The sequence below is a fragment of the Ranitomeya imitator genome, chromosome 2, assembly GCF_032444005.1.
Source record: "Ranitomeya imitator isolate aRanImi1 chromosome 2, aRanImi1.pri, whole genome shotgun sequence".
NCBI classification, from domain to species: Eukaryota; Metazoa; Chordata; class Amphibia; order Anura; family Dendrobatidae; genus Ranitomeya; species Ranitomeya imitator.
This window is the reverse complement of record NC_091283.1, coordinates 744,439,263-744,464,937: the sequence shown is the minus strand read 5'-3', so window position 1 is coordinate 744,464,937 and position 25,675 is coordinate 744,439,263. Positions and strand designations below refer to the sequence as shown.

General features: G+C 41.4%; 1 pseudogene; it reads right to left on the bottom strand.

The window, feature by feature from the left end:
* Positions 1–8,185: 8,185 nt before the first annotated feature.
* Positions 8,186–25,186, bottom strand: LOC138666804 (uncharacterized; annotated as a pseudogene).
* Between the last annotated feature and the right edge of the window lie 489 nt (positions 25,187–25,675).

Genomic DNA, 25,675 nt, shown 5'->3' with positions numbered 1-25,675 from the left:
ACTGAGTGAGAGATGACGCACACAGGAGTCAGGAGTGGCACACAAGCCCAGAGGCCAATATTTATCTCCCACTGATTGATGTAGTGATTTTTTCAGGTAGATTTTGGAACCCAAATCAAGCTAAAAAAATAATAGGCTTTCTATGGCCCACAATTGGAGAGAGAGAGAGAGATGGCACACCCAGGAGTCAAGACTGGCACACAAGCAGAAAGGGCAATATTAATCTCCCACTGATTTGTTTTTTTTTTTTGTTTTTTTCAGGGAGACTTTAGGAAAAAAAAAAATAGAATAAAATGATTTTTTCAGGAAGAATTTAGAAACCAAAGAAAATAAAATGATTTTTTCAGGGAGAATTTAGAAAACAAATAAAACAAAAAAAAGGCTTTCTATGGTCCACTGAGTGAGAGATGACGCACACAGGAGTCAGGAGTGGCACACAAGCCCAGAGGCCAATATTTATCTCCCACTTTTTTTTTTTTGTTCCAGGGAAAATTTATAAACCCAATAAAAAAAATAATAAATAGGCTTTTTATGGCCCACTATCTGAGAGACAGAGAGAGATGGCACGCTTAGGACTGGCACACAAGCCCAAAGGCCAATATTAATCTCCCTTTTTTTTTTAAGGGAGAATTTATAAAACCCCAAAAAAATAAATAAATAGGCTTTCTATGGCCCACTATTTGTGAGAGAGATGGCACGCTCAGGACTGGCACACAAGCCCAGAGGCCAATATTAATCTCCCACTTTTTTTTTTTTTCCAGGGAAAATTTATAAACCCAATAAAAAAAAAAATAAATAAATAGGCTTTCTATGGCCCACTATCTGAGAGAGAGATGGCACGCTTAGGACTGGCACACAAGCCCAAAGGCCAATATTAATCTCCCACTGATTGATTTATTGATTTTTTCAGGTAGAATTTAGAACCCAAATAAAGCAAAAAAAAAAAAAAAAGGGCTTTCTATGGCCCACTGAGTGAGTGATGATGCACACAGGAGTAAGGCGTGGCACACAAGCCCTGAGGCCAATATTTTTCTCCCACTGATTGATGTAGTGATTTTTTCAGGTAGAATTTAGAACCAAAATCAAGCAAAAAAATAAATAGGCTTTCTATGGCCCACTGAGTGAGTGATGATGCACACAGGAGTCAAGAGTGGCACACAAGCCCTGAGGCCAATATTTTTCTCCCACTGATTGATGTAGTGATTTTTTCAGGTAGATTTTATAACCCAAATCAAGCAAAAAAATAAATAGGCTTTCTATGGCCCACTGAGTGCGAGATGACACAGACAGGGATGGCACTCTAGCAGAAATGTCAATCTTAATCTCCCACAAAAAAAAAACAGGGAGTGTCCTTCAATTACTATCTCCCTGCAGTAATCTCAGCCAGGTATGGCAGGCAGCAATAAGGAGTGGACTGATGCACAAATTAAATAAAAAGTGTGTACAAACCAAAAAGATAGCTGTGCAGAAAGGAAGGAACAAGAGGATTTGTGCTTTGAAAAAAGCAGTTGGTTTGCACAGCGGCGTACACACAGCAATGCAGCTATCAGGGAGCCTTCTAGGGCAGCCCAATGAGCTACAGCGCTGAGGGGGAAAAAAAAAAAATGTAGCTTCCACTGTCCCTGCACACCGAAGGTGGTATTGGGCAGTGGAAATCGCTACAGCACAAGCGGTTTGGTGGTTAATGGACCCTGCCTAACACTATCCCTGCTTCTGACGAAGCGGCAGCAACCTCTCCCTAAGCTCAGATCAGCAGCAGTAACATGGCGGTCGGCGGGAACGCCCCTTTATAGCCCCTGTGACGCCGCAGACAGCAAGCCAATCACTGCAATGCCCTTCTCTAAGATGGTGGGGACCAGGACCTATGTCATCACGCTGCCCACACTCTGCGTTTACCTTCATTGGCTGAGAAATGGCGCTTTTCGCGTCATTGAAACGCGACTTTGGCGCGAAAGTCGCGTACCGCATGGCCGACCCCGCACAGGGGTCGGATCGGGTTTCATGAAACCCGACTTTGCCAAAAGTCGGCGACTTTTGAAAATGAGCGACCCGTTTCGCTCAACCCTACTCATCACTAGTTATTAACTTAGTTTTTTTGCATCTGATTTCGTATACTCTCTTTTAATACATCCCTATGAAAGGTCACTGATTACTTTTAGAGCCCTGAAATTATGAAAACTAGATATTATAGGCAAATTTCTAACCTGTGCTTGTCAGGAGCATTGGGCGAAAACTGTGGTGCGTCAGCGATGCGCCTGACACAGGGTTAAAGCACCACTCCAACATTTTATTTTAGCCCTGGAGTGGTGTCATTAATGTAAGTTGAAAAAATAAATGGCGGTCCAGCTTCTTTAAAATCCAAAACATTACAAAATCTTTTAAAAAGGTTCACAGGACAAAATATGCGGCAACACATTTCAAATGCTCAAAGGCGTCTTTTCTCAAAGCAAGACACCACAAACTTCAACAATATATAAAATGTAGCTCCAGGAATGTAGTATATATGATTAAGTGCATGGAGTGTAATTTGAGCTATATAGGTTGAACTACACGGAATTTAAGGGTCAGAATCTCTGAACATGCATAACAGACATTGTTTCTCTTTGTAGTTCTAATCATGCTATTTCATTTGCATCTAAGTATTTTATTAATTGTCACCAAAGATGCACCACCTCGTTCAGAATATTTGGAATAGAGCGTATAATGAACCCACCGAGGGGAGGAGACATCAAGAGATTGTTAATGACCAGAGAGGCTTTTTTTTTGTTATTAATTATGCTTCATTAGTTGTATATATTGGCATAAATTTTATTATTTTCTCTTGTGGCTTTTTTCTTTTTCATTTAGTTTGCACATTTGATTTTAAAGTTATTTGCATTTCAGTCATGTGATTTGAGATCAGTTTTCTTTTTGGTTACACATTGTATAAAACCTCTATCGGACCTTTCATGTTTAGCTGTGAAGAAGGACGCCTTTGAGCGTTTGAAATGCGTTGCTGCATAACTTATCATGTGAACCCTTTTCTGCCATCAATTTTTAAAAGATTTTGTAATAAATGTTTTGGACTTTAAAGATGCTGGAACACCATTTCTTTTTTCATTATTACTGTATGTGTGGCCACACTAGTTCCATGCCTCTCTCTTTTTTTGTACTAATGTAACGTGCCTGCCACTAGTATTATACTTACCAGCCGCTGTCTTTTGCTCTTTCCATCTCTATCATCTCTATCAAGTCAGAGGTAATGATCACACACGCTCAATGTAAATCTATGAGAACTTGCACCCAGCAAGTACGCATCCAGCAAGCACAGGAGGGATACGGCAGCTTACGAACGGCAGAATATTGACTGGGGCACCACCACGAATAGATGAAGACAGCGACTGGTAAGTTTAATTCTAGGTGCAGGGAACTTAGATTAATGGCACCACTTCAGCATTAAATTAAAAAAATACACTGGAGTGGTGTTTTGAATAGAAAGTTCTTTAACCCCTTCATGACCGGGGGATTTTTCGTTTTTCCGTGTTCGTTTTTCGCTCCCCTCCTTCCCAGAAAAAAATTCCAAGTGCGGTGAAATTGCAAAAAAAGTGCAATCCCACATTGGTTTTTTGTTTGGCTTTTTTGCTAGGTTCACTAAATGCTAAAAATGACCTGCCATTATGATTCTCCAGGTCATTACGAGTTCATAGACACCAAACATGACTAGGTTATTTTTTATCTAAGTGGTGAAAAAAAATTCCAAACTTTGCTAAAAAAAAAAAAAATAAAATTGCGCCATTTTCCGATACTCGTAGCGTCTCCATTTTTCGTGATCTGGGGTCGGTTGAGGGCTTATTTTTTGCGTGCTGAGATGACGTTTTTAATGATAGCATTTCGGTGCAGATACGTTCTTTTGATCGCCCGTTATTGCATTTTAATGCAATGTCGCGGCGACCAAAAAAACGTAATTCTGGCGTTTCGAGTTTTTTTCCCGCTACGCTATTTAGCGATCAGGTTAATACTTTTTTTTATTTGATAGATCGGGCAATTCTGAGCGCGGCGATACCAAATATGCGTAGATTTGATATTTTTTTTATTGATTTATTTTGATTGGGGCGAAAGGGGGGTGATTTAAACTTTTATGTTTTTTTTATTTTTTTCACATTTTTTTAAACTTTTTTTTTAAACTTTTGCCATGCTTCAATAGCCTCCATGGGAGGCTAGAAGCAGGCACAGCACGATCGGCTCTGCTACATAGCAGCGATCTGCTGATCGCTGCTATGTAGCAGAATTGCACGTGTGCTGTGAGCGCCGACCACAGGGTGGCGCTCACAGCGACGGGCAATCAGTAACCATAGAGGTCTCAAGGACCTCTATGGCTACAATGGAGACGCATCGCCGACCCCCGGACATGTGACGGGGGTCGGCGATGACGTCATTTCCGGCCGCCCAGCCGGAAGCGGTAGTTAAATGCCGCTGTCTGCGTTTGACAGCGGCATTTAACTAGTTAATAGGTGCGGGCAGATCGCGATTCTGCCCGCGCCTATTACGGGCACATGTCAGCTGTTCAAAACAGCTGACATGTCCCGGCTTTGGTGCGGGCTCACCGCGGAGCCCTGCATCAAAGCAGGGGAGCCGGCATCGGACGGTATAGTACGTCCGATGCCGGTAAGGGGTTAAACTGTGAATATGTGTTGAAGTCTATTAGTCCATCTACAGCTAAAATCGAAGGAGGCATAACATTTCATGACCATAATCTCCTATCCCGCCTAAAGTCTTTTTTATTACTCTTCTTCTATATAAAACACTAGTTATGGGGGTTATCTGGTACCTGTCGAAAAAGCAAAGATCCCAAAGTTTGGATAAACTCTGCAGTCTGATATGTAGGATTGGTAACCTCCTGTATGTAAGTCTCAAGTGATCATTGTCGTTCAGGGCAGAAAGTTAGAAGACCTGATCTCTACTAAAGATTTAAGGTGGCCATAAAAATCATATTTGGGTTGGCCAAGCCTTTGGTGGGACAGGATAACCTTTAAAGGTGTATGATGTAATTCGCTGAAATTTTTTTTGGTCTTTGCAGGCAGAGAAAGGATCAGGTATTAAACATTTTGAAATGCTCGATCCTTTTGTTCTCAAGCTAGATACACCACTGACTGCTCCGCATTAAAAACACATACATACTTGGACAAACTATGCTTTGGCCTATACAGCTCTGGCTAAAAATAAGATACCACTGCAAAATGTTCAGTATGTCTGATTTTTCTCTTTATAGGTATATTTTTTAGTAAAATGTAAATGGTTCATTTATTCTATAAATATCTGACAACATGTCTCCGAAGTTCCAAGCAATCATTTTTGCATTTTTTTCTGACAAAGAAAAATAGTCAAAATAAAAAAAACAGTGCTTTCAGACCACAAATAATGCAAAGAAAACAAGTTCATAATCATTTAGAAACAACAATACTAATGTTTTAACTCAGGAAGAGTTCAGAAATCAATACTTTGTGGAATAACCATAATATTTAGTCACAGCTTTCAGGCCTCTTGGCATGCTTTCCACTGGTCTTTCACACTGCTTCTGGCGCAAAAATGCAAGCAGTTCTTCTTTGTTTGATGGCTTGTGACTATCCATCATCCTCTTGATTATATTCCAGAGGTTTTCAATGGGGTTCAGGTCTGGAGATTGGGCTGCCCATGACAGGGTTTTGATGTGGTGGTCTCTTAATTTTTGCCAGAGCTGTGTGTGCATTGGGAGTAGTTAAGAATAACTGTCAGCTGAGCCAGCATTCAGCCCTCAGCTATTGCAAGTGTAGGGTCAGTTTAAGATCCAAGGACATACTGTAGCTATTGTTTGTCCTTTGCCAGTAAAGACGATTGAAATATAACTAGCTATGATCTATTATTCAAAAATTACATAGATAATTCTTGCTCAAGAGAGAATACACTTATTAGAATCTGGCATAAGAGGAACAGTTATTGTCGAATGTTTCGCCCTTAGCAGTGATCTTTTTCTAGGACATCTGTTATACAAATAACTATCCAGAAAAGGACGTTTATTGCACATTTTATAGACTTCGTAGTTCATTTGTAATTTACTTTATTTCTTATTTATTTGTATAATAGATGTCCTTGAAAACACCATTATTCGCTTTGAAATGTTGGACAATGTCTGTTCTTCTTATGCTTGATCGTAATTATAGTCTTTATCTTTGGCGCTGACATTGTTCTATGATATGATAGGGCAATTGTGTTTTCTTCAAAGATGGACTTTACTACAACCGTGTTGTAGACTTTACATACATAGCTCTTAAATTATTTAAAACGCGCGTTTTAGTCCTGGTTACCTAGTGCATTCTCATATTGATACTAGTGGTGAGACTATAACATCTATCTGATAACACCAAATAGTTACTGCATTTAGTTAGTATCAAACTGTGACTTTCACATAACATCTCTGTCATAAACAGTAAAATATAATACATAGCAAAATGGATCAAAGGCAAAGCATAGACAAGCATGGATCTGAGAATACAAAGTAACATGGAAGCTTCCTGCTGTAGAATAAAGAGAGATACAATTTTTGGGGGGACAGATCAAAAAGAATACAGAAAAAAGTCAGCTCACTTGCAACTGAATTATTAATCACCAAACATTCTAAATGATCTAAGGAAGCCGACTTTTATTTATTGTGTTTTTAACTCAAACATCAAATCCCGCAGAGTTTCCTGTTAGATTACAGCCTACAAAACTTGTTATAGCCTCCTAGGTACAGGCTTGAAAAGACATGTCATAGTTTAATGAATCCATGTAGTGTCAGCCGTACGGTCATTTCTCTGTCATCTTTATGATACTTTCAAATGTGAAAAAAATCCCTAAAACATAGTTATTGATAGTTTATGTCACTTGGATTTGTGGTAATCCATCAAAGTCCAACACCCTCTATCCATGCACATTTGACTTTGTCTTTCAGGTTCAAAGATCAACATTCATCCATAAATCTCAATTTGCTGCCTTGGTTCCAGGAGTGTAGCATGTCCTTTATGACCCAAGCATAGCTGCAAGCTCTCGGATGTTGTGGTCATGAACACATGCACAGCAGGGCCACTTGAAACAATGTTACTCATGATTAAGCAGGCCGTATAATATATTATAGTCTGTCAATAAGGGCACAAGTTTAGGGTATCTGCAGAAGACGTCTTTTAGGTGCACACATGCCTGCCAGGTTTTTTCCGAGGAAGTCACTTCAGGAATCAGGGACATTTTTATTCCTGAAGCGTCTTTTTCGGCACCCTTTTAGCTTTTTTTATGATGACTTTGTCTCTGACATTTTTTTTCAACTGGTAGTTTATTAACTAATGAGCAGCTTCCAAGCAAAAGCCACCTGAAGAATGATAAGGTCACTTCTTTTAACTGCTTTGTAAACTTGAAGAAGTGAAAAGAAGCTCAAAAGACTGAACATGCAGTATGTCCAGCAAGTCATTTTTACATTCTTTTAAGTTTTTATTTAACGCTTTTTCAGATGGGTTACGGAGTTGACCTTTGCGAAAAATACATTGTGTGCACATACCCTTAATTTTGACACAACGAAAAGGCAACATTCTTGTCATCAAAATTGAAGCTCTAAGTTTGGTGGATGGACTATGTCACAAGAGTCACAAAATCACAGGAAAACTATTCACACTTCTTTTCTTTGGATTTTGTGAAAATGTATTTAATGTGAACACAGCCTATCTGATCCGGCTTAATATTGTGTTTATTTCAGCTATAATAAAGATTATCTAAAAAGTAGAATTTACGCAAGAAAAATCATCTCCCAATATTAACATAAAAATGTGCCATAAGGTCTTCCTCCAGTGAAAGTCATGGGTGAAGTGGTAATGTTGCTAATGGAAGCACCACATCACCTCCATTTTTGTTCATCCAGATCTCTGAAATATTTCTGTAGTCATTACCAAGTAATTTCACAAGTCATTAGCATTACCCCTCCTTTAGAAAGGTACCTGCTCTTCTGTATTTTAATAACATGTTCTGATAAAGCTAGGTACGCTCCATTTTCAATGTTATATTTCTGTGTGCTTTTCCTTCTTTTTCTTAATGATACCTTCTTAATGGTTCTTTCTTTATTGCAGCAGGTCCTCTGCTCTGAGTTTGCGAACGTTCGCATGGGATGAGTACTTGTTAGGCAATCATTCTTGCCTGCAGGTTTAAGTCATTCATACTTCATCATCTTCAAATAATGTTGACAAAAGTTAGCAGGTGACGGTCACTTCATTTAATGGCTTACATGGAAAAAAAATATCCCCTAAAATATAACTTTTATTTATTGTCATTAAAAACACATGAAACCCTGAACAAAAATGAGGTGACATCCAGCCATAATACTCAAGGGTGAGATAATGTCACAACATATACACTGGACTTATGGAAATCACAGGGTCAATAGACATTTTAATGATATACAAGTAGTGAAAAAATGGAAGCAACATTTTCAAAATATCTCGGTCTATTCAGTATGGAGTATGAGAGCCCCACACAGAAATCCCTGCAGTTACACACCTTGTCTGCCATCATTGAGGTTACTAATGGTTATCTTAGGAATGTACTACCACAGCTGAATGCACTTCGGCACATAAGTCAACAAGATCTGCTGCTGACAGCAACCTTTGCAATTGCTGACCGATGACATCCTAGATGTGCTCGATAGGAGAAAAGACCAGAGAGGCTGCAGCCATGGTAGTATATTTAGATCAGGCAGGCTGATCCCAGTAGCACAAGCAACATGGAGCCTGGCATTGTCATGGAATACGTTGGAGAAATGACTGTACCATATGCTGTGTAAAAGCATCTTTCCCACCTCCAATCACAGTTTGACAGAAGACATTAAGAAAAAGAGTTTTTTCTAACTGCATAGTCACTAGTAAAATTTGTTTTATGACAATTCTTCCTGCAAGTTCAATGATTGGCTGTTATAATGGTCATGTGATTGTGAGATAGACCAAGTTAGGTCCCAACGAGTGATTGCCCGCCCTTCGGGCATGCGCGGTGATTACAAACCACGCAATGGAGTGTACCCACGCACCAGACTGGCGTATGTGCAGGCTTTTAGCAAACATAAATACCTGGCGTACCTCTCCTGCCACTCCTACCTTGTGTATGAAAAACCTCTGTAGTTAATACTGTTCGGGTAGAGCAATCCAATAGCGCTATCCATGAAGAAAGTGAACGGGTAGAGCTATCCCATAGCCATTTTTCCTAAAGGATATGAACTGGTAAAGGTATCCAATAGCACTATTCCTCAATGTTCCTGAGCATAAGCTATTTCACATGGTTGAGCGCACTTGGGATCTGCCCCAATGCCCTGCCCATGCCCAATGTTTGGTCCGTAGACCGCACATTTTTTGGCTTTTACAATTGTTAAAAGCTTCTTTGTACACACAGTTGACAGTAAACCATTTGTCAATGTTAGGAATAAGTTTACCTTGATTCAGTGTCTCAAATATTATGACCCTTATTTGTTGGCTTTTCCTTCCCCGAGAGAAAGCCACATATAACTGCCAATTAGAAAACACTGGGAGAGGCAGATAAATTCCTACAATATCCAAGGACTGTCCCTGAGATTTATTGATGGTCATTCCAAAAGCCAACATGACAGGAAACTGACGCCGTCGCATCTGGACTGGCAAGTTTTTATCTTTGGAAATCAGGTCAATTCTTGGAATAAGAACTGTCTGACCCTTTGCTTTTCCATTTAAAGCAATGGCATGAATAACGTTTGCTTTTAAGCTTTTCACATAAAGCCTTGTGCCATTACAAAGGCCATGCTTTCTGTTAAGATTACGCTGGAGCATAATTACAGCTCCTGGTTTCAGCTTTAGTTCATGAGGAGGCATCCCAGTGGGATTCAAAGAGTTAAGAAACTCTACAAGGTAATCTGTGTGAATCACACCCTCCTCTTCCACAATTGTGTCAATGGAGCGATATGTTGAGTGTTCACCTTGAACTTGAGTAAGAATTTTGTCGTTCAAGGCGTGAACGTCCTCATTCAATGGCGTAAGAATTGCTTTATTGGCAATTGCTTCTACCGTTGCATCAGTAATCTCTATTGAGTCGCCAAAAATAGCTGTAATTAAATCAACCTCTTCAATAAAAGAATTCGGGATTTCAATTGTGTCTTCTGGTAGACCATATACATTTGATAACTCTCCATTGCCAAGTTTCAGTAACCATGATGTGCACTCAACTTCGTCATGAGACGTTCTCATATTGAGTTGTAACTGGAACCGTGAAAACTGATTCCAGGATTTTGAGTATTTAATGGTGGACTGTACAATTTGGGCTCTTTTTCCACCATCCACTATAGGTAAGGTTTGCCGAAAGTCACCACCATTTATGAAAACTTTATCACCAAATAGTCTTTTTTTTCCACATATGTCTTGGAACAGATGATTTTTTTTTTGTGATACAGCATTAGCTGCTTGCATAATTGCATCGAAAGCTGATTTCTGATCTTCATTAAGCATAGTTTTCAATTGCTCAGCCTCCTGCTTTATTACAGCATAATTCAGTTGGTCCAGTATTTCATCTGGAACATTTACTGGAGTTGGCAATCCGTAGTCAGCACAAGACTTTTTATTGCTTAAGAACACTTCATTAATATCACAAAGTGCCAGTTGCTCAGCAATTTCTGGAGTATACCGCCTGGTGTAATCCTCCATAAATTCGGTTTCATATTTTTGCCATAATACCAATGGTTTACCTGGTTTCCTATATATACAAATTATAGGAAATAATTTGCGAAGTTGGTAGGGCATTTGGAAAGCGATTGCATTCGTTATACCATCTTCCCATTGGGAATCGTCTTCCAAAAGATGAAGATCGATGCACACATTTTTATACGTGTCATGTATGACTTCATTGACAGTCCTTAAGTCAGCATAAGACTTTGCTCCTCTTGCGTGAAGTAAAAGGAGTCTTAGGTAATACACTCACCATCTGTTAAAGAGACTGTATACATTCAGGCAGTTGCTTTCCCAAATTGAGACCATCATTTTTTCCATACTTCTAGTACAGCGTTTCTATCCCATAGTGTTCAGGGATTTCACTGTACAAATACTAATGGGCGGAAGCATCAACTCTGTTTAGCTCAAAATAAGCCTGCAAAATAGAGGCTTTTGAGTCTGAAATAATCATATCTGCATTACCATCTTCAAAAAACACTTGCTGCATGTTTTCAAGGTGAACAGCAAGCCTTTTAATGGTATGTTGAAGCATCATGCATTTTATTTTTTCTGATTCTCCACATGCCCTCAGGGGCATTGGCACAGCCCTGTCCTTTGTATACATATTTGAAAAGATATTTAACACTTTTTATTGAAGCACATATCTCAACATTGATATGGCAATTGAACTTGAGTAATAAATCAGGGTTGTATGGAACTGCCCATCTATTGTTGATTTCTCACGTTCCTCGTCTGGTTTCCCAGTATTGTGTCGACGGTACTGTGGGTAACCATCAACATTGGGGTTTGTCTCTGTTTTAAATTCCTTTGGGAATTTTTTTGCGCATTGACCATCTGTCATGCATATAGCACCAGGTTGCTCTTCACCACGGGCCATGAATCATGTGCTTCATCACTGCCTCATGCAGTTTTGGATTTTCTGTCTCATTTGGGATTTCAGCAGAGACCAATTCATCAATTATTTCTTTGTCCCTCGGTTAATCTTCCTCTCCGAGGATTAAGAGCATGTGAGCATGTGGTAGTCCACACTTTTGAAATTCTATTACATGCACATAGGCAACCACATGGCCAAAAATGTGTTTTTTCAAAATCCTGTTAAGCACGGCATGATGTTTGATTTTAAAGACTTGTGCAACCAAATCAGGTCTGAACTCTGGCCTTTGCTATGGTTCTAAGTTTTCAGCAATTTCTTTCCACTTGGGGTTACAGGTCATCGTAACAAAAAAATCTGGCTTTCCGAATTTTCGGACAATTGTCATGGCGTCTTGATAATTTTCATGCGTAGCTCTTGGGCTTCCAATGAAAGTGGATGGTAAAGTTACTGGTGTCCCAGCTTTTAGCCCTTGGTGTAACACAGCATTATGGATGTGATCCATAACGCCGGCATAACTGTCGACGCGTAATGCCTTTTGATTTTGTTTCATATATTCGATCCTGTCGGATTCAATTTTGACATAACTGTCAACGATAAATTGTTGCATCAACTTCTCAGCATTTAAAAGGGGATTGAACTCGTCACGAATGGCAAGCCTGTATGCATAGTATTTGCAACAGGGTGATTTTTTCTTGTCGATCTTGATCCACTGGTATGGATGGTAGATGAATGTCACCAATTAATTGATGCTGCACACTTAGGGCAATTGGAGTTGTAAAATATATTGTCCATCCATTGTCCCTATATGGGAATAGAAGTGGATATATCATTGCATCACACTTTCTGTGAAGAAAGCTGATTTGAACAGTTGGTTTTCACTTTTGAGGTGAACTCTGATGTCCCTATTAAATGGGGGTTCACCCATTGCATTTTGATAAATTATAGCTACTTCATTTCACCTTGGTGCATTGTAGCTCCTCTGGTCATCATTGTAGTGATTTATAATTGGCATTGTAATTTCGAGTGGATCGCGATTTTCTATTTCAGCAATCCTCTCTTCCTCTATTTCAAATTCCCTCATCATTGTGAAGGCTCTTGCGAGTGGGTTAATTGCTTTCATTTTCTCTCCAAGAGATGATAGTAGTGCTGGGAGGCTCTTTTTATTTGCTTGACTTCTTGTACTTAATGCTTCTTCACTGTCCACGATATAAATCTGGGCAAACCTGGGAGTACTACCCACAGCGGCATTTTATGGGGCAGTTCTGTGGTAAATTTGTCCATGAATTCGAAAACAGTATGGACCATGCCCAGGAGGTAGCGCTACTTGTGCTCCCATTGATGCCAAAGCAAGCGAGCTATTGTATTGCCTTATATTAGCCATAAAGTTATTGGAGTGCTGATGCTCTCCTTTCATCAACTTGACTAATTGATCATCCATATGAACGGGACGTAATTGGATCCGCCCTCTCTTGCAGCAAGAAGGAAATGTTTTGTACTGTGCCATTTTGTCTTTGAAACTTTTAGATTGGCAAAACTGACATTGAAATGTCCGTTCACCAGCATAGTGCTCTTCAATACGTGTCTCATTAATTTGATTGAGAAGTCTTCTACCGGCAAATGTAACTTGCCATCGTCGAGTGGCTCTTGCATTTTGAACACGTATTCTATCTTGTTCTCTTTTTTGTGAGATGTGTGCCACTTTGTGCATTGCGTGTTGCTCGTTGCCGTGCAGCATTAGATGCTCTACATTATTCAGTTAGTTCATTCGTTTCTCTTGCTCTGGCCGCCCTCTGTCAGGCTGCATCAGCAGTTCTTCGACAATTTCGTTCATCTTCTGTTTCATTAAGACGCAGGTTACGTGATTCACTTCTCTACGTACAGCAGCGCGCTCAATGTGATCCATCTTTGCAACGTTGCCTCACAGTATTGTCTCACAGGCTTACATTCAAAAAAGGCTTATGCCTTAACGCGCCACCAGGGAGAGCTCCTCTCCTTAGGTATCCATGGTTACGCCCAATTGACGATGACTCATTGTGCACAGACACACAGACACGTCCAAATTAGGTATATAGATGGACTTATAGATATGTAAGTTCTGCACTGAAATCTGATCATACGATGGATAGTCTTGAAGCAGTTAGGAACATATTGACACTTTCAGACACTTCTACAGGTCCTTCTCAAAAAATTAGCATATAGTGTTAAATTTCATTATTTACCATAATGTAATGATTACAATTAAACTTTCATATATTATAGATTCATTATCCACCAACTGAAATTTGTCAGGTCTTTTATTGTTTTAATACTGATGATTTTGGCATACAACTCCTGATAACCCAAAAAACCTGTCTCAATAAATTAGCATATCAAGAAACGGTTCTCTAAACGACCTATTACCCTAATCTTCTGAATCAACTAATTAACTCTAAACACATGCAAAAGATACCTGAGGCTTTTATAAACTCCCTGCCTGGTTCATTACTCAAAACCCCCATCATGGGTAAGACTAGCGACCTGACAGATGTCAAGAAGGCCATCATTGACACCCTCAAGCAAGAGGGTAAGACCCAGAAAGAAATTTCTCAACAAATAGGCTGTTCCCAGAGTGCTGTATCAAGGCACCTCAATGGTAAGTCTGTTGGAAGGAAACAATGTGGCAGAAAACGCTGTACAACGAGAAGAGGAGACCGGACCCTGAGGAAGATTGTGGAGAAGGACCGATTCCAGACCTTGGGGAACCTGAGGAAGCAGTGGACTGAGTCTGGTGTGGAAACATCCAGAGCCACCGTGCACAGGCGTGTGCAGGAAATGGGCTACAGGTGCCGCATTCCCCAGGTAAAGCCACTTTTGAGCTACAGAGAAGCAGCACTGGACTGTTGCTAAGTGGTCCCAAGTACTTTTTTCTGATGAAAGCAAATTTTGCATGTCATTCGGAAATCAAGGTGCCAGAGTCTGGAGGAAGACTGGGGAGAAGGAAATGCCAAAATGCCTGAAGTCCAGTGTCAAGTACCCACAGTCAGTGATGGTGTGGGGTGCCATGTCAGCTGCTGGTGTTGGTCCACTGTGTTTCATCAAGGGCAGGGTCAATGCAGCTAGCTATCAGGAGATTTTGGAGCACTTCATGCTTCCATCGGCTGAAATGCTTTATGGAGATGAAGATTTCATTTTTCAGCACGACCTGGCACCTGCTCACAGTGCCAAAACCACTGGTAAATGGTTTACTGACCATGGTATTACTGTGCTCAATTGGCCTGCCAACTCTCCTGACCTGAACCCCATAGAGAATCTGTGGGATATTGTGAAGAGAAAGTTGAGAGACGCAAGACCCAACACTCTGGATGAGCTTAAGGCCACTATTGAAGCATCCTGGGCCTCCATAACATCTCAGCAGTGTCACAGGCTGATTGCCTCCATGCCACGCCGCATTGAAGCAGTCATTTCTGCCAAAGGATTCCCGACCAAGTATTGAGTGCATAACTGAACATTATTATTTGTTGTTTTTTTTATTTGTTATTAAAAAACACTTTTATTTGATTGGATGGGTGAAATATGCTAATTTATTGAGACAGGTTTTTTGGGTTATCAGGAGTTGTATGCCAAAATCATCAGTATTAAAACAATAAAAGACCTGACAAATTTCAGTTGGTGGATAATGAATCTATAATATATGAAAGTTTAATTGTAATCATTACATTATGGTAAATAATGAAATTTAACACTATATGCTAATTTTTTGAGAAGGACCTGTATTTACAGGGTTTCTAAGAATATGGTGATCTAATATATCTAGAACACACACTCAATATGTCATCATGCAGGTAGAATATGGGTTCCAGTGTGATACAGGTGAAAAATTATGCTTACCCCATTTACAAATGTTTATGTCTGTGCATTTGTGATAGGAAAAACACTAATTTTACCTGTACAAAGCTATGTGGCCATAAGCAAGGATTCCAGAACTGTTCTAATTCATGATAAACCCATATGTTGGCCATCAAGTTGTAAAAGAGAACCGTCAGGGTGGATAATATCATTAATCTGCAGATACAGAGTTAATCTGAAGGTTAATAGCAATAGGAAGGTGCTTGGCAGCTGTGCTGAAAGTGCGGCACCCAAGAGAAAAGTAATTTTATTTCTTCTGGAAGCTGCCGTTTTTCAGTCATATAGGCCTGCATGGCTTGACTACAGTCACCACTAACAGCACTGTAAGCATGCCCCTACACTTTAACTGACAGCAAGAGCAGGCTGTTAGTCAACGTACCGAGGTGTGCTTACAGCCGCAGCTCGCTGTGCCGTGACTGAAAGCCGGTGGCTCCCTAGAGAAAAAAAAAGTTTATTTTCTCTCAGTAGCCCAGCTTTTAGTACGGCAGTTGTTTTAACATTATTAACCCTCAGATTAATCTTATATCTGCACATTAATAGCATTACCTGACCTGACAGTTTCCCTTTTCATTGCTGTATAATTACTGATAGAAATTTGACTACTTTTTGGTAAAAAAAGTGGTGTTTTTCACTCCATCGGATATGTACGAGACACTTGTGAACCTTTCTTAAAACTAGTCCACTGGAATAATATAGTGAGGTCAATATTAAAAGTCTGACAGTAAACTATAGTTATTATTTTTTAATAGATTGATTGAAAACAACAAACAGAGGCATAATCAGCTTCCAGTGACCCAACAGACCCATTGCAGGCAGATCGAGAGGACTATGCCAGCTTTAGAAGCAATGTTTGACCCATTCAAAAGTGACAACACTGCTGCGGCTTAAAACTGGCTGCAGCGATCAGGTGACTAGAAGAGAACATCTTAGATTGTTTCTCTGATTACATGTCCTTCTAGTCATCTGACCACTGCTGACGAGTTCCGCCAACGTCAGGCGGTCCTTGGTAGTGCTTTTAAGCGCGGGCACCTACAGCTTAGTAACCGGGTTCCAGCACCGCCAGCTGGTCCTCGGTCGTGCCATTGGCTCTTGCACACTGGGGCAACGCATCTGGGTTCCAGCACCGCCAGCTGGTTCTCGGCAGTGTTCTTGTCACAGGTACTCCCTCGTGCCAAGCCTGGTTTCAGCGCCGTCAGCTGTTTCCGGGTTGTGTCAAGCTCACTGAGACGCCTATGCTTGCCCCGTCGTGGTGCGGTCGAGTTAGCCAACTCCAGGGTGCCTCCAGTTTAGGAGCTTCCTATGTGGGCTGCGTGAACTGGTAGTCAAGGCTGGTTCTGTAGTGCCAGTAGGCCCAGCTCCCCCTGTAGGACTGTTGGGGTTCGGTAACTGCGGCTGCCTCGCGGCCTAGCTGTTCTCTCCTCTCCTGTGGACCTTCGGGTCCACCACCTGGTTCCAGCACCGTCAGCTGGTTCCGGGCCAAGCCTTTGGCTTAGGTGCCTCCTCCTGGGTATCCGAGTTCCGCCAACGCCAGGCGGTCCTTGGTAGTGCTTTTAAGTGCGGGCACCTACAGCTTAGTAACCGGGTTCCAGCACCGTCAGCTGGTCCTCGGTCGTGCCATTGGCTCTTGCACACTGGGGCAACGCATCTGGGTTCCAGCACCGCCAGCTGGTTCTCGGCAGTGTTCTTGTCACAGGTATTCCCTCGTGCCAAGCCTGGTTTCAGCACCGTCAGCTGTTTCCGGGTTGTGTCAAGCTCACTGAGACGCCTATGCTTGCCCCGTCGTGGTGCGGTCGAGTTAGCCAACTCCAGGGTGCCTCCAGTTTAGGAGCTTCCTATGTGGGCTGCGTGAACTGGTAGTCAAGGCTGGTTCTGTAGTGCCAGTAGGCCCAGCTCCCCCTGTAGGACTGTTGGGGTTCGGTAACTGCGGCTGCCTCGCGGCCTAGCTGTTCTCTCCTCTCCTGTGGGCCTTCAGGTCCACCACCTGGTTCCAGCACCGTCAGCTGGTTCCGGGCCGAGCCTTTGGCTTAGGTGCCTCCTCCTGGGTATCCGAGTTCCGCCAACGCCAGGCGGTCCTTGGTAGTGCTTTTAAGCGCGGGCACCTACAGCTTAGTAACCGGGTTCCAGCACCGTCAGCTGGTCCTCGGTCGTGCCATTGGCTCTTGCACACTGGGGCAACGCATCTGGGTTCCAGCACCGCCAGCTGGTTCTCGGCAGTGTTCTTGTCACAGGTACTCCCTCGTGCCAAGCCTGGTTTCAGCACCGTCAGCTGTTTCCGGGTTGTGTCAAGCTCACTGAGACGCCTATGCTTGCCCCGTCGTGGTGCGGTCGAGTTAGCCAACTCCAGGGTGCCTCCAGTTTAGGAGCTTCCTATGTGGGCTGCGTGAACTGGTAGTCAAGGCTGGTTCTGTAGTGCCAGTAGGCCCAGCTCCCCCTGTAGGACTGTTGGGGTTCGGTAACTGCGGCTGCCTCGCGGCCTAGCTGTTCTCTCCTCTCCTGTGGGCCTTCGGGTCCACCACCTGGTTCCAGCACCGTCAGCTGGTTCTAGGCAGTGTCTTTTGCTCTTGTACCTTCTGCTCCCCATCCTGGTTCCAGTAACGTCAGCTGGTTCCGGGCAGAGCCTTTGGATTAGGTGCCTCCTTCTGGGTATCCAAGTTCCACCAACGTCAGGTGGTCCTTGGTAGTGCTTTCAGGCACGGGTACCTCCTGCTTAGTAACCGGGTTCCAGTAACGTCAGCTGGTCCTCGGTAGTTCCATTGGCTCTTGGACCTTCGGCTACCCATCCGGGTTCCAGTACCGTCAGCTGGTTCTCGGCAGTGTCTTTTGCTCTTGTACCTTCTGCTCCCCATCCTGGTTCCAGTAACGTCAGCTGGTTCCGGGCAGAGCCTTTGGCTTAGGTGCCTCCTTCTGGGTATCCGAGTTCCGCCAACGTCAGGCGGTCCTTGGTAGTGCTTTTTAGCACGGGTACCTCCTGCTTAGTAACCGGGTTCCAGTAACGTCAGCTGGTCCTCGGTAGTTCCATAGGCTCTTGAACCTTCGGGTAGCCATCCGAGTTCCAGTTCCATCAGCTGGTTCTTGGCATTTTCTCAGCCTTCTTGTACCTTCTGCTACATTTCCAAGTTTAAGACCCTAAAGTCGACGACCCGGAAGACCACCCTGATGACGACGACCCGGAAGACCACCCCGATGACGACGACGACGACCCGGAAGACCACCCCGATGACGACGGCAGAGACGACGACGGCGGAGACGACGACGGCTGAGACGACGACGGCGGAGATGACGACACTGGAGACGACGACCCTGGAGACGACGACATGGAAGACCGAGAAGCAGAAGAACAAGAGGCTCCAGAACAAAGAGCAGAAGAACATTAAGCATAAGACTTAATATCAGAGCAAAAGATATTATCTAAATTATATGCAGAAGAAGACTAAGCAGTGTATGGGGGTGAGTCCGTTCCTCCTCGTGGTGCCCCTGGATAAAGCCTGATGCTGCAGGCCAAACTGAACGCGGACAAATGTAACTTTTGTGACTGGCAGAACGGAAGGTGTAATCTTCCAACTTTTATAGATAACAACTATGGGAATGCCTGAGGCTGTCACAAATGAGAATATGATGAAGAAGTAGAATAGGAAGAATAATAACAGTGGAATAAAAAGAATATGTAGAATAGGAAGAATAATAATAGTTGAAGAAAATGAATATGAAGAATGTAATAAAAAAAAAAAATAGGTAGAAGATGAAGAAGAAGATGAATAAGGTGAAGAAGTTGATGTCAAAGATGCTGATGATGATGAAGATGAAAGTGTGGGAAAAGGAAAAAAAAGAAGGGGAAGGTCGTGGAATAGTGAAACATCAATATCTACAAAATAAAAAAAAATTTACATAGTCAATATCTTTTTCAATCCGAACGTCTTTAAAAAAAAAAAAAATCATGCTATTCTATTTGATTGGACTAATCCTCATTGCCTTTAATGTCTCCGCCACCTCCCCCATACATCCTACATTATTCTTAGTTGTTTTCCTTCATGTAGAATGAACCTACAAGGAAAGAAAGGGTTTATTTTAATTCCGATATTTTGGTCCCATTGACTTGCATTGGGATCGGGTATCGGTATCGGCGATATCCGATATTTTTTGAATATCGGCCGATCCAAACCGATACCGATACTTTCCGATATCGGAAGGTATCGCTCAACACTACTGACAACTACTAGCTGCAGCAGTGGTGTGCTTCAGAATGGAATAGACATTGATTCCAAAACAATTGTAGACTTCCAAGGTGGCCTGCTTTGGATCCACAGGGTCCCTGGACGCTAAGTATGCCTCCCTTTATTATTTTTAATCAATCCACGCTAAAAATGTAATAATTTCACTGTAGGACAACTACTTTAATATATTAGATTATCTATTTATCTTACATAGTTTGAAATAAGGACACCACAAAAAAGTGAGATCCTTATGTTTGAGTTGTGGGGTGTTAGCTCCAAGAGTCATGGTGATCAGCAAACTTTACAAGGCCTCAGTAGCTTCCCTGAAATGGCAGCTGCCACTGGATCACAATACCGGTAATATTGTGCTCAAATAATAATAGGCAATCACCAGCTTGCCTTCTATGTAACGCAGTGGTCGTGTACACATTTTGTGCATATGATACCAGCTCTGTGGGTGTATTGTTTTTCTCTGTTAGGCCACATTCACACATTCAGTATTGGTCAGTATGGTATATCAGTATTTGTAAGCCGAAAAAGTATAATAGAAACACGTCACCATCACCACATCTGTGTTTATCACCCACTCCTGGTTTTGGCTTATAAATACTGAGGTAAAATACTGACCAAATACTGCTAGTGTGAACGTGGCCTTATGCTGAGAGTTGGTGGGAGTTCAGAATGGAAAGCAAAATCTACTGAGAACTACACTAGTCCAGGCAACACTGGAGAACGCTGTTTAATCCTGTACAATGGATTCCTAACTAGCAAGGTTTTCAGCATTTGGGGAGTGCACGGCCTAGTTGGAACAGTTCTTCTCTTTGCTATTATTTCTTTTGATGCTAGTTACATCAGGGCAGCAGGTTCTATGTACTGCAGTGAATTATGACCTTGTAATGCTACAGTTGAATTGCCGTAAATGTCTGGCTAGCAGAAATAATGTCGTTTTTACAATCAATTCCTGAGTTCCCAGCCTCTCACCCAACTCTTATTAAAATGCAGTAGTCACATCACTCACTATAAAGACACTGTATCCTTCAGCTACCAGACTGCAGAGCTGATCATTATTTTATCCAATCAGGCATTTCTTCCCAAATAGAAATGAATGATAGCCTCTGAGCGAGGCCTCAAGAACAGCAGGGCACAATTATGTACTTTTTTATCTGTGTAGAAAAGATATAAGTAAGCAACTGTTCGCAACAGTATATACTGTATACCTTTAATTATTTATTGTTCTACTAGCCCAGAATAAATTATTAGGTGCAAAGTATAGGGTATTCTCCACATTTTTAATAACATGACATTTCTGCTGCCTAATGTCTCAATGTAGTTGTATCACAGGTGAAGCTTTATTTTTCCATTATAGAGTTCTAATCTTCTTGCATAGAATTATGTTACAAAATTCTGTCTTGCAACCACCACTAGATGGAGCTTAAGGCTGTGTGCACACGTAGCAGATTTTTCGCATTTTGTTCACGGTTTTTCGCTATAAAAACGCTATAAAACCCCGAAAATAACGCTCACATTAAGCATCCTATTTAATAGAATGTAATCCGCACTTTTTGTGCACATGCTGCGTTGTTTTCCTGAGCGGAATCGCATTCCAGAAAAAAAAGCAGCATGTTCAATAAATTTGCGGAATCACAGGGATTCCGCACACATAGGTATGCATTGATCTGCTTACTTCCCGCATGGGGCTATGCACACCATGCGGGAAGTAAGCAAATCATGTGCGGTTGGTACCCAGGGTGGAGGAGAGGAGACTCTCCTCCATGGACTGGACACCATATAATTGTTAAAAAAAAAAAGAATTAAAATAAAAAATAGTGATATACTCACCTTCTGATGGCCCCCTGAGTCTTCCCGCCTCTCAGTGATGCACGCGGCCACTTCTGTTCCCATGGATGTTTTGTGTGAAGGACCTGCAATGACATCGCGGTCATGTGACCGTGACGTAATCGCAGGTCCTGCACACAAAGCATCTATAGGAACGGAATCTGCCACGTGCATCGCTGAGGAGATGGGCTGCCTTCGGAAGGTGAGAATAACCATTTTTTTTATTTTTTTTATTATTTTTAACATTAGATCTTTTTACTATTGATGCTGCATAAGCAGCATCAATAGTAAAATGTTGGTCACACTTGTCGAACACTATGTTTGACAAGTGTGACCAACCTGTCAATCAGTTTTCCAAGCGATGCTACAGATCGCTTGGAAAACGCTAGCATGCTGCAAGCTAATTATGCTTGCAAAATGCTAGTTTTTAGCAGGAATACGCATGCCAATTCCACATGCAATATACCCACGGCAGGAGTTGCAGAATTGCCGCAGAAATTTTATAATTTATCTATAAGACCATGTAAGCAGGTGGCAACAGAAAAACAGATCCCCAACCATGAAAAAACATATTATAATGTAAATAGCATAGAATATAAATCTCTTAAGCTGTCCCTAATTGTTTTAGTTTGACCTTTATAATTCAAAGGAATAGGATACATTTAATTTGCTTATACACCATCACTAACGATTCTGAACTATTTAAAAGCACTCCACCCATTTTACCAGAAGTTAGTGGCTTAGGCAAGAAAAGGCTAGAAAACATGGAATCTTTCAAGTGACCTTGACAATAAGAAAATAAGCCAATGTTCTAATCTATGTCTGAGTAAAAGAATATTTTTTAAAATTCAAATTGAAATTCACAATTAGGGAGGTTTTTAAAAATTCAAGAGTCAAAGGTCTGTTACTAATGATGGGTAAATTGTAATTTGATAGAGGAAGTGAATCTTTCCTCCGTACCCCTTGCCGCGCTCATGATAATACTGGACGGTCTTCCTGCTGAGTCTTCTCTATTATTCCAAACAACTGTTTGCCAGCACCTGACTGCAACAAAACTAAGGCTTCTTCACATGTGGCCCATGTCTCATCCTCTCGGTGGCCGTAGAGCAATTTTTTTTTTTAAAGACTCCCTGCAAAGTGATTTCAACAAATTTTACACAGACTATTTAGTCCACAAATGAAAGTTGTAACAATGTTTCAATTGTCTAAGACAACAATGCCTATAATAGGGAGGATATTTCATTAACGCGGTGAAAGAACCATGCACAAAATGAGAAAAGGCTTTATGATAAAGTAAAATCTATAGTTTGCACCTTGCATACAGGGATAATATAACATTTTCAGAACTAATACACTTCTGATATGTTATTGTTTCTGTTCTTCAACCACCACTGAAGTCACCTACATTTCATCAAGTGTCTAACGATTCTTGGGCCCCCCAGAGGAGAGGAATCTGTGGCCTACTTTTAATATAAATGAAACCTGTGCTGTTTGCTCTGCATGCAAGGATGTGAGGGGGAGAAGGACGTTCCAGCACCTATAATGCTGGAAGAATGTTGAGGAAGAGGAACTACCTACTAAAATAAAGGCAAGTTACAAAACATGAGAAAGGAAAGTTCTTGTACATATTGGACTGGTATGTGCTCAAAAAGCAACTTATCTAGCTGTAGGTGATAAGCACATCAAGACCATGCTTTTCTTATGACCACATTCCCCAACACAGACACAAATTTAGAAAACCAGTTAATGCCAATGATGCATATCTGAAAGAAATGAAAACGCAAAAAGGCACAGCAAAACCAAAAACACTCTGTTGCAAAAAAATCAGTCGACAGCAAGTGCTGGTAAAAAGATGGAAAAAACAGGGTATTTGGTTGATACGTTTTTTGCAAAAAATGTATATTAAGCCGCTCTACCAAACGTCAAGGTATACCCATATCAGAGCAGTCCTAGCTAATGTATGTAATCCCTATCTGATGTATTTAAAACCTGGTCATATGTACAATACCTGTATGAGCAGGATTCAGAAAAGGAATGTCCATGTGGACACGCTGGACAGAACGGCTCCTGTGCGCACAGCACAGCACAGCACAGCCTCCACCCCTCTTTTTTTTGAGCTGTGCGCACAGGAGCCGTTCTGTCCAGCGTGTCCACATGGACATTCCTTTTCTGAATCCTGCTCATACAGGTATTGTACATATGACCAGGTTTTAAATACATCAGATAGGGATTACATACATTAGCTAGGACTGCTCTGATATGGGTATACCTTGACGTTTGGTAGAGCGGCTTAATATACATTTTTTGCAAAAAACGTATCAACCAAATACCCTGTTTTTTCCATCTTTTTACCAGCACTTGCTGTTGACTGTGATTTTTTTGCAACAGAGTGTTTTTGGTTTTGCTGTGCCTTTTTGCGTTTTCAAGTCTTTTGGTGGTGTGAACATGTCTCTACGGGCTTGTTCACTGTGCATGCAGCTCATGTGCTCTGGTTTCAAATATCTGAAAGAAAGCCTTGCCACAAATGAAATGTAAACTGGCAACAGTTGCTGTCCATTATCCCAGTTGCTCTTGCCATACACAGCCACCGCCACTATTGGTCTTACATTACTGACATCAAGTTTAGACAATGAATGGAAAGCACAATTTCTAAATATTTATTCATGTCTAGAGGTGGCAGAATCAATGGAGAATAGACAGTAATAAGACTTGCTCTCTAGTAAATGGACACAGCTCCAATGTTGGAGCTCCATTGTGCCAAAGTCAATCATGACCAACACTGGTTTCTTTAACGTTATAAAGAGAAAATATATGGAGAAAAAAGGGGTTTGTAGAGTGAGTACATCTAGGTAAGAAGAAGGTGCCAAAATAATATGTTGTGTGGTTATAGACACAATGAACAGAATGTAATGTGATAAATGAAGACACATGCCACATAACCCACCTGTTATGATACTTGTGTAGCGCTGCTGGAATCCAGTGGCCGGAGGAGCACAATCAAGGAACAGCAAGCGGTAATAGAAGTCCTTGGAGATAGCAAAGGAGTTGTAGGAAACAACCTGGGCATGAGTGAGAACAATGTGGGTAAGACAATTCAAGAGCTGAGACTGGGACTAGACTAACAGATAGATACAATACTCAAGTAATGATTGAATGTTCCAGGTGTATTTAAGTAGGCCTAAACAGGAAACAAGATGGCTTCCACAGGTTCCGAATCTGCCATCTTAGTGAAGGGCAACTGCAGAACACGACAGCCTCCAGTGGTAAGAAGTGGAGTTGCAGTACAATTATCAAGGTAAGCAATTGCAGCCACTAGTGGTCAAACTGCAGAAGAACAACAGTAATCACAGGTCGCAGAAGGATCTCTGAAGTAAAGGAGGGGTGGTCCACAAGGGTATGATGAAATGGATCCTATATTGTAATGGTCTGGTACATGCTATGCATTTTAACATTTCAAAGGAAAGGAGACTTCTTTATCAAGTACAAAGAGACATATGGGTACACATGGGTTTAAATACACTGTAAAAAGGCTCACAGACCTCACTGCGACACCTAAAACCTGCCACTGAGACATCCTGACATCATTGTTATAGTAACCCTGACTTCACCAATCGCTGAAGGATCGGCGTTTGTTCTATAGGTTTGGCACTCACCTCTAATGGCATATCAATTGTTTGTGCCAGTAGAAAACTGGTACATATCTTACAGTAATTTGTAGCAAAAAGGTTTCCTGTTTACATGAGGGAAACCATTTTCCTTTTTCAGACAATGTCCATTTCTGCAGACCACACCCAGTTACATGCCTATAAAATAAAACTTAAAGTTGTCTTTCATGCAAGAAAAGTTATTTTGAAGTTCTGTCCAGCTTGCTAAAATTGCCAACTTCTCAAAACTGTTCTCATTCCTGTTAACACTTGGCTTCTGTAATCAAGGCAACACATCTCTTCAAGAAAGTCTGCAGTTTTCCTATACTGGTTTCCCATTGTTAACCATTTCCTTGATCCAAGTCCCAGTTTCCATACATTGCTGCTATGATTGCCCTGCTGGAAAATATCAAACTACATTTAATTATCTTTTATTCCTGTGTTTAACCATTGCCTTGCTGGAATATTCCAGACTGCTTTTACTTCTCTGTTACTTCTATCTATATATTT